Source organism: Giraffa tippelskirchi, chromosome 14 (genome assembly GCF_054371585.1).
Source record: "Giraffa tippelskirchi isolate mGirTip1 chromosome 14, T2T-mGirTip1v1.2.pri, whole genome shotgun sequence".
Taxonomy (NCBI): Eukaryota; Metazoa; Chordata; class Mammalia; order Artiodactyla; family Giraffidae; genus Giraffa; species Giraffa tippelskirchi.
In genome coordinates, this window is record NC_137288.1 from 52,158,612 (window position 1) to 52,171,209 (window position 12,598).

The 12,598-nt window shown below is 44.6% G+C and overlaps 1 long non-coding RNA gene across 1 annotated transcript in view; it reads left to right on the forward strand.

Annotated features, from left to right (window-relative positions):
• The window catches only part of LOC145534843 (uncharacterized), a 29,969-nt gene extending 19,889 nt beyond the window's left edge, over positions 1-10,080 (forward strand). The window contains exons 2-3 of the long non-coding RNA XR_014075014.1: positions 532-1,607; positions 7,620-10,080. This is a non-coding gene — a long non-coding RNA (uncharacterized LOC145534843). The remainder of the gene's footprint in view (positions 1-531; positions 1,608-7,619) is intronic.
• Positions 10,081-12,598: the final 2,518 nt, after the last annotated feature.

A 12,598-nucleotide genomic window follows, 5' to 3' on the forward strand; every position in this document is an offset into this window, starting at 1 on the left:
CCCCACCGCAGCCCAGGGTCTGGTACACGGTGGACGTTCAATATTTATTCATTGATAAATTGTTGTTCTTACCAAAGATCCCTGTTTCCTCCCTTCTCTCCTCCCAACAGTTTTTTAATGAAAGTCATAATGGCCACTGAAAAGTCTTTTCTCATTAGAGTTTTATCCTAATCTGGAATAAATTATGTTGGCCACATGCACACACAGAGTACAAGAGTTTGGATGGAAAAGAGAACCTGTTCTAGACCGAGGGCAGTTTGTCCAGGGCGCCACTAGATGGCGCGGCATATCCATTCAGCGGGAAAAATCCACACACTGAGCTGGTTTTCAGATGTTACTCAAATGTTGTTGTTGTCCATTTGCTAAGCTCTGTCTGACTTTTTGGGACTCCATGGGCTACAGCATGCCAGACTCCTCTGACCTCCACTAGCTCCCAAGTTTGCTCAAATTCATGTCCATTGAGTCAGTAATGCCATCTAACCATCTCATCCTCTGTCTCCCACTTCTCCTCCTGCCCTCAATCTTTCCCAGCATCAGGGTCTTTTCCAATGAGTCAACTCTTCGCATGAGGTGGCCAAAGTATTGGAGCTTCAGCTTCAGCATCATTCTTTCCAGTGAATATTCAGGGTGGATTTTAGAATTGACTGGTTTCATCTCCTTGCAGTCCAAGGGACTCTCCAGAATCTTCTCCAGCACCACAATTCAAAAGCAAGCGTCAGTTCAAATGTAACACGTGTGAATTCCTGGACAAGATCACGGAGTGAGTGTGCCATTTCATTTGTCTTGAAGAAGAAGAGGGCATCAGAGGATGAGACAGCTGGATGGCATCACCGATGCAATGGACACGAACTTGAGCAAACTTTGGGAGATGGTGAGGGACAGAGAGGCCTGGTGTGCTGCAGTCTGTGGAGTCACAAAGAGTCGGACACAACTGGGCAACTGAACGACAACAACAGTCTGACTGTCACTAAACCAGCACACTCTCTCCTGATACTGTGGAGCACTCTGAGAACACAATCCACCGTCAAACACATCCCCACCTTCAGTCCTTTCCTGAGGATTCCCAGATGACAGCAGAGCTGTAGTCCCCTCCAGCAGTACACACCTAGAATTTCCTTCTTGCCCTTCCCTCCCACCTACCTCTCTTTTCCTCAGAACCCCACTGCTGCCCTGAAAGAGTCACAGTCCCTGACCTCTCATTCTGGGCTCCTACACTCTTCATCAGCCACCTACCAGGCCCATCTGCTGAAACCTGGCCTGACTCTGGAAGCCACAGACAGACTCAGAGCCAAGGCTCAACTCCTTCCCTTTGCCCCGTCGGAGGGAAGTATCCTGGCATCTCAAGTCTTCCTCCCAGTTAACGTTGACCAGTTGTCAAATGCAGCATTTTACTCCATTCCCAGTGGCTCAGTGGTAAAGAGCCCAGCTGTCAATGCAGGAGACACAAGAGATGCAATTCAGTCCCTGGGTTGGGAAGATCCCCTGGAGGAGGGCATGGCAACCCACTCCAGTGTTCTTGCCTGGAGAGTCCCCATGAGCAGAGGAGCCTGCGGGGCTACAGTCCACGACACGACTGGAGTGACTGAGCACAGGCATGAGCAGACGAGGTATGAATGGGTGTGGGGGGAGGGCTGGTGGAGAACCAGCCACCAATCCTAACAATCCTATAACGTCAGGGGCCCCGAACCCAAAGGGGATGATTGACATGGACGACAGCTAGTTAACGGGATCCCATTGTGAGTGCTGGAAGAAAATGTGGAGGGTGGAAAGCTGAAGGAAGGCCCAGCAGGGGAAGTGTTGCTGAGCTTGAAGCATAAAGAATTCTCTCAATGGAGGTGTGGGAAGGCGTGGGGAGGCCCGTAGAGGCCATTGCATGTGCCCCACAAGGAGTTCTGGAAGCTTGAGTGCATAGTCAGTGGGAGCTGGCTGATTGTAAGGTGGAAACCAAGCAGAGGATGGACCGAGAGGGTCCCCTCTGACATTCCCACCTAAACACTAAGCTACGAGGAGCCCACAAGGGCTTTCCTGGTCTCTTTCAGGGTGAACTGTGTCTCCTCCCAAGAAAGATGTGAAGTCTTGACCCCAGTCCCTTTGAATGTGACCTGGTTTGGAAGAAGAACACTGCAGATGTAATTGCTTAAGGAAAAATGGGGTCCAACATTCTTGGAAGAGACGAGACCCAGGAACGTGATGACAGGGGCAGCACATGGAGCCCCGTGGCTGCGAGCCCAGGAACAGACACCAGAGGTTGTCCCCAAACACTGGAAGTTGCAGGAGATGAGGAAGGGTCCCTTGCACACACAGGTGCCCTGGGGACACCTTGGTTTTGGACTTCGGGCCTCCAGGTCTGAGAGGCAGTACCTTTCTGTTGTTTTCAGCTCCCCCACCCCCACCCCAAGGGTCTGGTGCTTTGTGACAGCAGTCCTAGGAAGTGAATACAAGGTCCTCACCACGCCTACTGGCTCCCAGAGCTTGGCCTGGAAGGCTGGCCCTGGCCTCACCCCTCCCCCATTCTCCTGTCCTTGCTTCCCCAGGCTGGACTCAAAGTCCATCTGTCCCTTTATGGAGCAGCAGCCTCGGTCATCCCAGGTGGGTGTGTCTGAGCCCAAAGGACCCATGGGAGCAGTCCTCGGGACTAGCCCTCAACCTGGGACCCCTCCTCCCGCACATGCCAGAAGGCAGAGCTTCACAGAGCAGCCCTCTCCTCCTTCCCGGCTCCATCCTGCCTCTGGGCCCTGCCCCCTGAGTTCCCAAAGCACCAGGCCTGAGCTGTGGGAGGCTTCAACTTGAATAACAGACTTAATTGTGAGTCACAAGGGTCTTGACCTTGACCTTCTCATATTCAAGGTCTGAATACGAGATGGTTCTAATCCTTGAAAGTGATAGGATAAGCTTAGGGGCATACCCAGACCTTGGAAATAGGGATCAACCGTGCATGTGTGAAGACAGAGTAGGGAGAGCAAAAGCTTTTCCTTGTCGCAATCAAGGTCAGTTCATTTCATAAATGAGTTAAACACACAGAACATTTTCTCCCTACTGACTTTATTATCTTCCGTTTTTGAAGAGCTGGCATCTCAAATGATCCTAATGACACTGAATCTATCTTAATTATAACCCTTCCTCTCAGGGCAGAGAGATGGCCATGGAAGAATTTTCTAAATTTCTTAATTAACCTGCGATGACTTTATTTTGCCCAAGACTGTGCTCTGAAACCATTATGAGATATTCTGTACATGCTACCCCAGAGTAGTTTTAGAAAAAAAAACTTTTAAACTACACCATAAAGCAAAACACAAGAACAAAACTACAGCAATAACCTGCTGAGTGACAAAAAATCAGAAAGACTAAAAAAAGAAGGCAACGGCCAGTATTTAAAGGTCCAGGTGTGTAGAGACTCATATCCTGCACACATTATTTCCATGTTTGAAGATAAATGTTTTTAACCTGCTCCAAATCTAATTTTTGATGGTGAGGGTTTTATAAGCAAGCTTTAATTTATTATTATGTGGCTACTTATTATTTACTTTATTTTTCAAAGAAAGTTAATCCTTCTTCTAAACAGAGACCAGGTCTGAAGTTTAATGAGTAGAAGAAGCTTCCCCTGGGAGGAAATATTCATCTTTTCCTCTGTTTTCCTTTACACTCGGTCCCTTTCAGCAGAGGAGACTCCCCTGGAGATGCAATGAGCCTGCAGGTTCCTCACTGTGGTCCCCATGAGGCCTGAGAGGGACCCACGCTGTCGTCACATGGTCCTAAATGACTTATCCGACTCACACACTTGAGATGATTTACCTGCAATGGCTCAAGAGCATCCTATCTTTTCACTCCAACTTGTCCTTTCCAAAATATTCTTTAAGGTCAAGTGGCATTGGGGAGGCTGTGGGCTTTTTGGGAACTTGATCCAGGCAAAGTCAAGCTAATGTGGGTTCAGGGGACGTGTTGCTGGGGGAATCTCTGGCCTCTGGCTGGTTCTTGATGGATGCTGCCACTGGGGAGGGTCCCTGGGTTGCTAGGGCTGTCTGAGGACCACAGAGCTTGCATCCCTGAGCCTGGAGGTTGGGACTGCCCGAGGACCGTGGGGTCTTCAGCCTCGCCCTACCATGAGCCCTGGGCCCCTCTTCACCTGCATGGCTCCTGGGCACCTGCTCCTCCAGACCCTCTTGGGAGAGGCCTCCTTGATCTGCCCCCACTGGGTCCACACACGCCACTCAGCACTCCCCCACCAGGGCCTCCTGGGAAGACCACCCTGGATTCTCATCTGGAGCTGCCACCAAAGCCGTGCCAACTTAGAGACTATACCACTGATACCACTGTCAGTGCTTTTCTAGAACTTTCTCCCCCCAGGGATGGTAGTGGGTATAGAGCAGCTGTTCCTTTCTTTGCTCCTCGAGGTTCCCTGAGAGAGGAAATAAGGAGGCTTCTTTCTGGTTCCTTCTGGGTGTCTCTCCTAAGCTTTCTCCCCAAGGATAAAGCAGAGTATTCCCTGAGTTCATGTAAGGAGGGCCGGTGTGTATTCAGGACTCAGTATCTGCACACTGGGCTTCCCAAGTGGCACTAGTGGTAAAGATCCTGCTTGAAAATGGAGGAGACACAAGAGAGGTGGGCTCGATTCCTGGGTCAGGAAGATCCCCTGGAGGAGGGCATGGCAACCCTCTCCAGTATTCTTGCCTGGAGAATCCCATGGACAGAGAAGCCTGGAGGGCTACAGTCCATGGATGGGGTCACAAAGAGACATGACTGAAGCGACTTAGCGTGCGTGCCCCTTCCCACTAGTCTGCTGTTTCCTGGAGCTTCTAGAAACCCCTGCTACTCACCCCAGCCTCTCCCATGTGACCTTCAACTCCAGGAATGCTCAGGTTCTCTGAGTGCTCAGGAGACAATCTGATAACGTGAAATGCAAGGCTGAGTTATCTCCCGGGCACAGAGACTGGGTAAATAGCCCCAGATGCCTGTGGAGTAAGTGCAGAGCGGGTGCTGGGGACCACACACCTGTAGGAACCAGGCTCTTCCATGCCAGGCTCTTTTGGGGCTGAGACCCACACTGTCTCAGTTTTTGGGATTGAGACCCAAACTGTCTCAGGAGGATCTGTCTCCTCCCGCCCAGCTCATTGCATCGATGTGACTCCACTGTTCTCCTGAATGTGTTTACTATTCCAGGAAACGCCTGCTCAGAAAGCTACAGATTCCTTGGTCTTCCCATATCTTCCTGAAAGACCAACAGCTTTTCAACAGAGAACATTGCAGATAATTTACACCCAGAGCCTCTTTCAACTCCTGCCTCTAAATCTTCGCCCGCTGTGTTGAACAGTCCTAATGGTGAGGCTGGTGGGCTCACCCGACCTCCATCAAGTCTCCTTCATGTGAAAACCCACCTTAACCAGACATCAGAATCTCAGTGAGGATCCCAGCTTTGGCCTCCTCTCTCTGATTCTTCATCCCCTTCCCCAACCCAGGCCCTGCCTCCCTCGCCCCCACAGTAAGAAGAAACACAACTTGGTCTGCTTATCAGCAGATTATCTGGGTGATATTTCTGAGGAGCTGGAATTTGATAACAGAAAGAAAAGAGGAAAAGAGAATTAAGAGTTCTCCCTGCTATACAGGAGGTCCTTATTAGTTACTTTATATATAGTAGTGTATGGGGAAAGAATCTTTTAAAAAGTGGACATGTGCACATGTATAACTGATTCACTTTCTCTATACCTGAAACTAATACGACATTGTAAAGCAACTGTTTTGTTGTTCAGTCGCTCAGTCATGTCCAACTCTTTGAGACCCCATGGACTGCATCACACCAGGCTTCCTGTCCTTCACTATCTCCTGGAGTCTGCTCAAACTCATGTCACTGGAATCAATGATGCCATCCAACCATCTCATCCTCTTTGACCCTCTTCTCCTGCCCTCAGCCTTTCCCAGCATCAGGGTCTTTTCCAATGAGTCAGTTCTTTGCATCACATGGTCAAAGTATTGGAGTCACATCCTGGGAGGGATGTGCTGTGCCGGGGGGTGAGGGGTGGGGTGGGGGGAATGTTTGCTCCCCGCTTCTGTAACCATTTGGACCCCAGAAGAAGCCGGAACCATAAAAGAGGGAGGACTTCCCAGGGAACTAAGATTCCGCAGGGACAGAATGGTCTAGCAAGGCACTGGAAATTCAGATCTAGGTGAGTGTAGGAACTCTTTAACATCCTCAAGCTGTGAGGGTTAGGAATACCCAGATTCTTTGAAATGAATAGGGAAAAAAAAAAAGAAAAACCTGGTTAATTGACAACATGTTCATGGCTGTTCTTTCTTTAATAAGCAATTTTGAGACCATTAACTATGTCCCTTTCGACCTACCATTCCTTTCAACTTTAATGAGTTTCTTGTAAGGAATTTTTATAAATTTTACTTTTTGTATTAGAGTAGTTAGTATTTGATGATGGGCCTGAAGCCAGCTGAACATGCTTTAGAAGTTTCCAAGGTATCTAACTGAGTTTATCAGCTTCTTTCTCGGAGCTTCTTTACTGCCTCTCTGAAGGATTAGAGAGTTTGTTCGTAATAGTGCGGAGCTTGACATGATAATGAAACAATCAGAAAGGAGCCTCACAGACAGGGCCTATTCCACGGCTGCCTCATTGAGTAATGAAGGGCCAACAGCTCCCCCTAGTGAAATAACAGGGGTACTAAATGTTTCTATGGCTCTCGGGTGGCTCAGACGGTAAAGAACCTGCCGGCCATGCGGGAGACCAGGGTTCGATCCCTGGGTTGGGAAGATCTCCTGGAGAAGGGAATGGAATGGCAACCCACTCCAGTATCCTTGCCTGGAGAATGCCATGGACAGAGGAGCCTGGCAGGCTAACAGTTCATGAGGTTGAAAAGAGTTGAACACGACTGAGCAGCTAACACTTTGACAAGGAAAAGGAACACTGAGATACACGAACATACAATATTGTCTTACTTTTACTTAAAATTCTGCATATTTTGTGACTTCTCTGATGGCTCGGATGGTAAAGAATCTCCTTCAATGCAGGAGATGCAGGTTTGATCCCTCAGTCGGGAAGATCTCCTGGAGAAGGGAATGGCTACCCACTACAGTATTCTTACCTGGAGAATTCCATGGACAGAGGAGTCCATGTGAACTTTTAGTTGCGGCGTGTGGGATCTAGTTCTCTGACCAGGGACTGAATCTGGGCCCCCTGGCATTGGGAGTGTGGCGACTTAGCCACTGGACCATCACAGAAGTCCCTCATGAACTTATTTACATAGTCTTGTTGTTGTTCTTCAGTTGCAAAGTCATATCTGACTCTCTGTGTCCCCATGGACTGCACCATGCCAGGCTTCCCTGTCCTTCACTATCTCTCGGAATTTGCTCAAACTCATGTCTTTAATTTGAAAAAAAACCCAAAAACAGATAAAAGTGAATTTGTCTCAGAACAATCATTCATCTTCACTTATCAAAACATAGTCATAAGGGCTTATTAAAAGAACAGCAAATATTGAAAGACTACTGGTAAGATCAAAATATTTTGACTGGATTTTCATGAGAAATTAATAAATATGGCTGAGAAACTGCCACTAATACATTTGGGGAAAATTACAAAATGCCAAGAAAGAAACACATGTTCTATTTTTCTCTTCTCCAGGTGTGAACAGTGCTTGGTAGGGATTGGAATCTTCCTGATTGTCTTCCCTACCTGGTTCATTCATCGAAATGGAAAATTATTCTGCATAACTCTCAAGTAATGCATGACAAGAGAGAAGTGATTCCCAGAAGACTTTAAAATTAAATGGAAAGAGACCCAAAGGCCCAAATTACATGGAGCCGCAAATTACATACAGAAGTCAAATCAATAAGATTTGACAATCTAGTGGAAATGGCTTGACAGAGAAGAAATTACTTCTTTCAGATTCTACTAATTGTTGAATAGAACACATATTCATGGAATTCATTCCCAGTTGAAGTGCATTCACTGGATAGGTTAGAGAAAAGCTCTTATCAAATTACACTTTTAAATGTAAGCAATATAGGGTTGGTTAACATTTAATATTAATCTACCGTTTGGGGGCATTCAATGAAAAGAGCAAAGTTCAAGCTTTGAACCAGGAAGCAAAACATTCAAAGTTGGTTGGATTTTCAGGCAGAAATACAAATCTAATAATCCGTGGTGAGTTATAGAGTTTCTGATACAGACACCTACAAAAACGAGTTTCCAAACAGTTAGTTTTCATCAACAGTATCTGATGGGTCTAAGAACCCCATCTAAATGGGTGTCATTTCTGGAAAGAGATCTAAATTTAGAGCCTTGCTAATGTCCAGCATTATCCTCCCAAGCCTCTTCAGATGCACCTGTCCTGACCACGGAAGTCCATCCAACTGAGGGGAGTTCACTGCTTCCGCCTCAGCAGTTAGTACAGCCTGCCTCCCACTTGCCTGCTTTTAATCCTTTGTGTCTCCCTGGTGACCTTGGTTCTTTGATTCTGTTGTTTTCCCCCCTCTCTCAAGAACTTTGCTATGGCGACAAGAAAAGGAAGCATATTTTCCCAAAGAAACATCTTTTCCATCATTGTACATGAGACTGTGTTTACACATGATCACTGTTGCGATAACAATGAACAGATAGTAGAAAGTTTGTGAGTCCAACAGTCAAGATACAAGATATCCTGACCAGTTCTTCCACTTACACCAACAAAGCCTGCTGGGCTGAAAAATAACTAAAGATATTGATAAACTAATAAGAATCTTTAAAAAAACGATACAAACGAATTTGTTTGCAAAACAGAAACAGACTCACAAAAGAAATAGAATCCCATGGACACAGCAGCCTGGTGGGCTACAGTCCATAGCGTTGCAAAGAGTCACATGTGACTGAAGCGCCTTAGCACACACACAGAGAAAACAGATGCCAACTTGAATCGTATTCTTAGCAAAAAGAAAATCCATCAGAAATGAAAGTAAAATAAGCTAATTTTCAGATCAATAAAAACTTTTCCAGCCAGTAATTTTTTTTTTGCCATGCCCCGAGGCATGTGGGATCTTAGTTCCCTGGTCAGGGATTGAACCAGCACCCCCTGCCTTGGAAGCTGGGAGTTCTTAACCATTGGATCACCAGGGATGTGCCTTCTAGCAGTAATTTTTGTTAATGAAATTCTGAAGGCAGTGTTTCATGAAAAGGAAGGGGACTTCAAATGTAGATCTGAGATGTAAGAGGGAGCACAAGGAGGAATAAGCCTATGCAAACAATGGCTGTGTAAAATAGTATCAATCAACCCTGTAGAATTTAAAAAAACAAGATAAAAAAATGCACTACAAAAAAAAGGAGTAAGCAAAGTTATGGTGCTCCAGATTCCTTGTATCATTTAGCAAAATTGTGAAGATATTATTTGACTTTAAATTTGATTAAGTTAAACAATGTCAACGATGGGACTGGTGAGAGACACAGGTGGGATCCCCAAGGTCGTGGTAATGTGCCATTTCGTAATCTAAGCTATGGACACAGAGTTGTGCGTTTTATCTGTTGCATTCTTTTCTCTTACCCTTCTTCATATCTGCTCAGTGTTATGAATTAGCCAGGAGAGAGGTTTGTGTGATTAGCCAGTTGCTGTTCAGTCACTAAGTCATGTCCAACTCTTTGTGACCTCACGGGCTGCAGCACACCGGGCTTCCCTGTCCTTCACTATCTCCGGGAGTCTGCTCAAATTCATGTCTGTTGAGTCGGTGATACCATCCAACCATCTCATGCTCAGTCTCCCCCTTCTCCTGCCCTCAATCTTTCCCAGCATCAGGGTCATTTCCAATGAGTTGGCGTTTCACGTCAGGTGGCCGACGTATTGGAGACAGTTGAGTGTAATGTAATACTGCTTTCAAGGTGCTTACACTGCAGTGTCCTTGAATGATTAAAGTTCAAGGGAGGAACTGAAAAGCGGCTAGGAATCTTGCACAGCCAGTAAAGTGAGAGGAGAGGGCAGATAGTGAAATGGGGCTCACTAAGCTATCAGAGAAGGATTGGTGAAAGGGGTGGCCCCTACAAGGGATGAATAGTCTGTCAGTTCACAAGTTGAACAGACCAGTTTCCGGTAGAAAACTGAAAATAAAAACAATGATAGTATTGTTTGCCTACTTTAGTCCTCATTTCCTAGAAAGACTGATTGGAAGGGCAACAGGTCCATTTTCAGATATTCCTCCATAACAATTTGCCCTCTTTAGATACGACCTGAAAGCTGGAGCTCAGGTGCAAATCTTGTCCAAGATACCTAGCTGGGGAGCAATAGAGCAGGACTTGGGATTTTATGTTTCCCATATGTATTCAAACCTTACAGTGTAGATCTTTGAACTGCAGGGGCAATCCCTGTCCTTCACTGGCTATTAGATGTTTAAGATAAAGGAAAAACTCAAACACATATAGAGAGAAAATACATCCATAGTTAAGAACAAGAGCATCGCTAGGAATCTGAGAGTCACAAGGAGAGTGTGTTAGTTATAAAGAAAACCTTCCTTTATGCACTCCTTCTTTTATTGGGAGTGACTTGTGTGCCGTTACACAGGTTTTCTGTCCTACAGCTTCCAGATTGACAATGATTACCCAACATGATTGATCAATAAACTCTCCAATAACTCATCAGGGTGGCTGGAGTGTAAGGTACTTTGCATTTGGTGATTGAAAATCCTCTCAAACTATCACTTGTAACTTTGATCTTATTCTAAACCTATTATCAATGATGTTGGAGATTTACTGGTTGAATTTGGCTAATGGAATCTCTGACAAGTCAACTGCAATGTTTCCCCTGAGACTTGTATTCTAAGCAGCACAGGTATTGTGATTGTTCCAGTGGTTAGAAAACCGGGATTCTAACTGTGGGTCTACCACTGCTTGACCATGGGAATTTCAAGATACTTCGCCTCTCTGAGATCAGACATTCTCTGAATAATGGAAACAGCACTACTCCACCTCCTAACTCTCCAAGGGTCTTGGGAAAATCAGAAATGAAAGTAGTATTTCTTTGAAAACTAGAAGGTTACACACAAACACACACACATACAAATAATATTATTTTTCCTAATTGAACAATTTAGGAAATTAATTTATGTATTTAGTTTTATTAGGTATAGTGGATATAAAAGAAACAGTACATGTTTAAAATATAAGTTGAAAAGTTTTAGCACACACACACATATATACCAAAGTTTCTTCATATTCTTAGGTAATTTTTGATCCTGTCTGTTTCTCTTCTTCCTTTCTAATCTAAAAAATTCTTCTTTCTTCTCTAATTGCATTGGCTAGGACCTCTAGTACAATGTTGAATAGAAGTGGTGAGAGTGGACATCTTTTCCTTGTTTCTGATCTCAGAGAGAAAGACTTCAGTCTTTAGCCACTGAGTGTGATGTTAGCTGTAGGTGGTTTGTAGATGCTCTTTATCAGCTCAAGGAAATTTCCTTCTATTTCTAGTCTGTAGACAGTTTTTTTTTTAAATCAGGAATATCAGTTTTTATCAGATGTTGAATTTTGCCAAGTAGTTTTTCTGCATTTATTGAGGTGACCAGGTAACGTGTAAATATATGAATTATATGATTGATTTTCAATTGTTAAATCAACCTTGTATTTCTAGAATAAACCCCACTTGGGCATGCTATGTTATCCTTTTAATATATTGTTTGATTAAATTTGCTACAACTTTGTTAAGAATTTTTACATCTATATTCTTAAGGATGTTAGTCATCTTTCTTGTAATATTTTTGTCTGGTTTTGGTATCCAAGGAATGCTGGCCTCATAGAATGAATAGGTAAGTATTCCCTCATCCGGAATTTCATTGATGAGTTTGTATAGAATTAATATTATTTCTTCCGTAAGTATCAGAGCTGCAAATGCCCCCCTGACCCACCCACCTCCACTCTGCAACTGAGTCATCTTTTCCTGTTTCTCTGCCTGTCTAGCACTTTCTGACTGGATAACAATAACGTTTTGAATTTTACCTTGTTAGAATCTGGGTATTTTGTGTTACTATATATATTTCTGAGCTTATTTCTGGAATGCCATTCATTTCCTTCAAAAGGATTGGATCCTTTTGTGGCTTGCTTCTAGCTTTGTTGACTGGGTCCAAGCAGATCCCCTTTTGAAGTTTTTTCACTGCTAAGGCAGTACTACATGAGTCTTTAAACTGATAATATAAATTTTAAATTTATCTTATTGAACTATAGTTGATTTACTGTGCTGTGTTAATTTCTTCTGTACAGTAGAGTGATTTAGTTATATACACACATATATGTTCTTTTTCATACTCTTTTCCACTATGGTTTATTACAGGATATTAATATAGCTCCCTGTGCTATACAGTAGGATCATATTTATCCATCCTATATATAATAGGTTTGCATCTGCTAACACAAACTCTTACTCCAGCCCTCCTCCGACCCCTCCACCCCCAACTGATGTGGTATAAATGACAAGGATTCCAGTTTTTCTGCACGAATGATGGCTGGTCCCGTGTGAGCTGAAGCAGCTGTTCTCTGTAATCCTTTCTGGTGGTTCTTTTCCTGGCCTCGGGTAGTTTCATCACGTGCAGATGCTGATCAGCATTCTGCAAACTGAGGGGAGGGGGCCCTCTGCAGGTTTTTAGAGTTCTGTC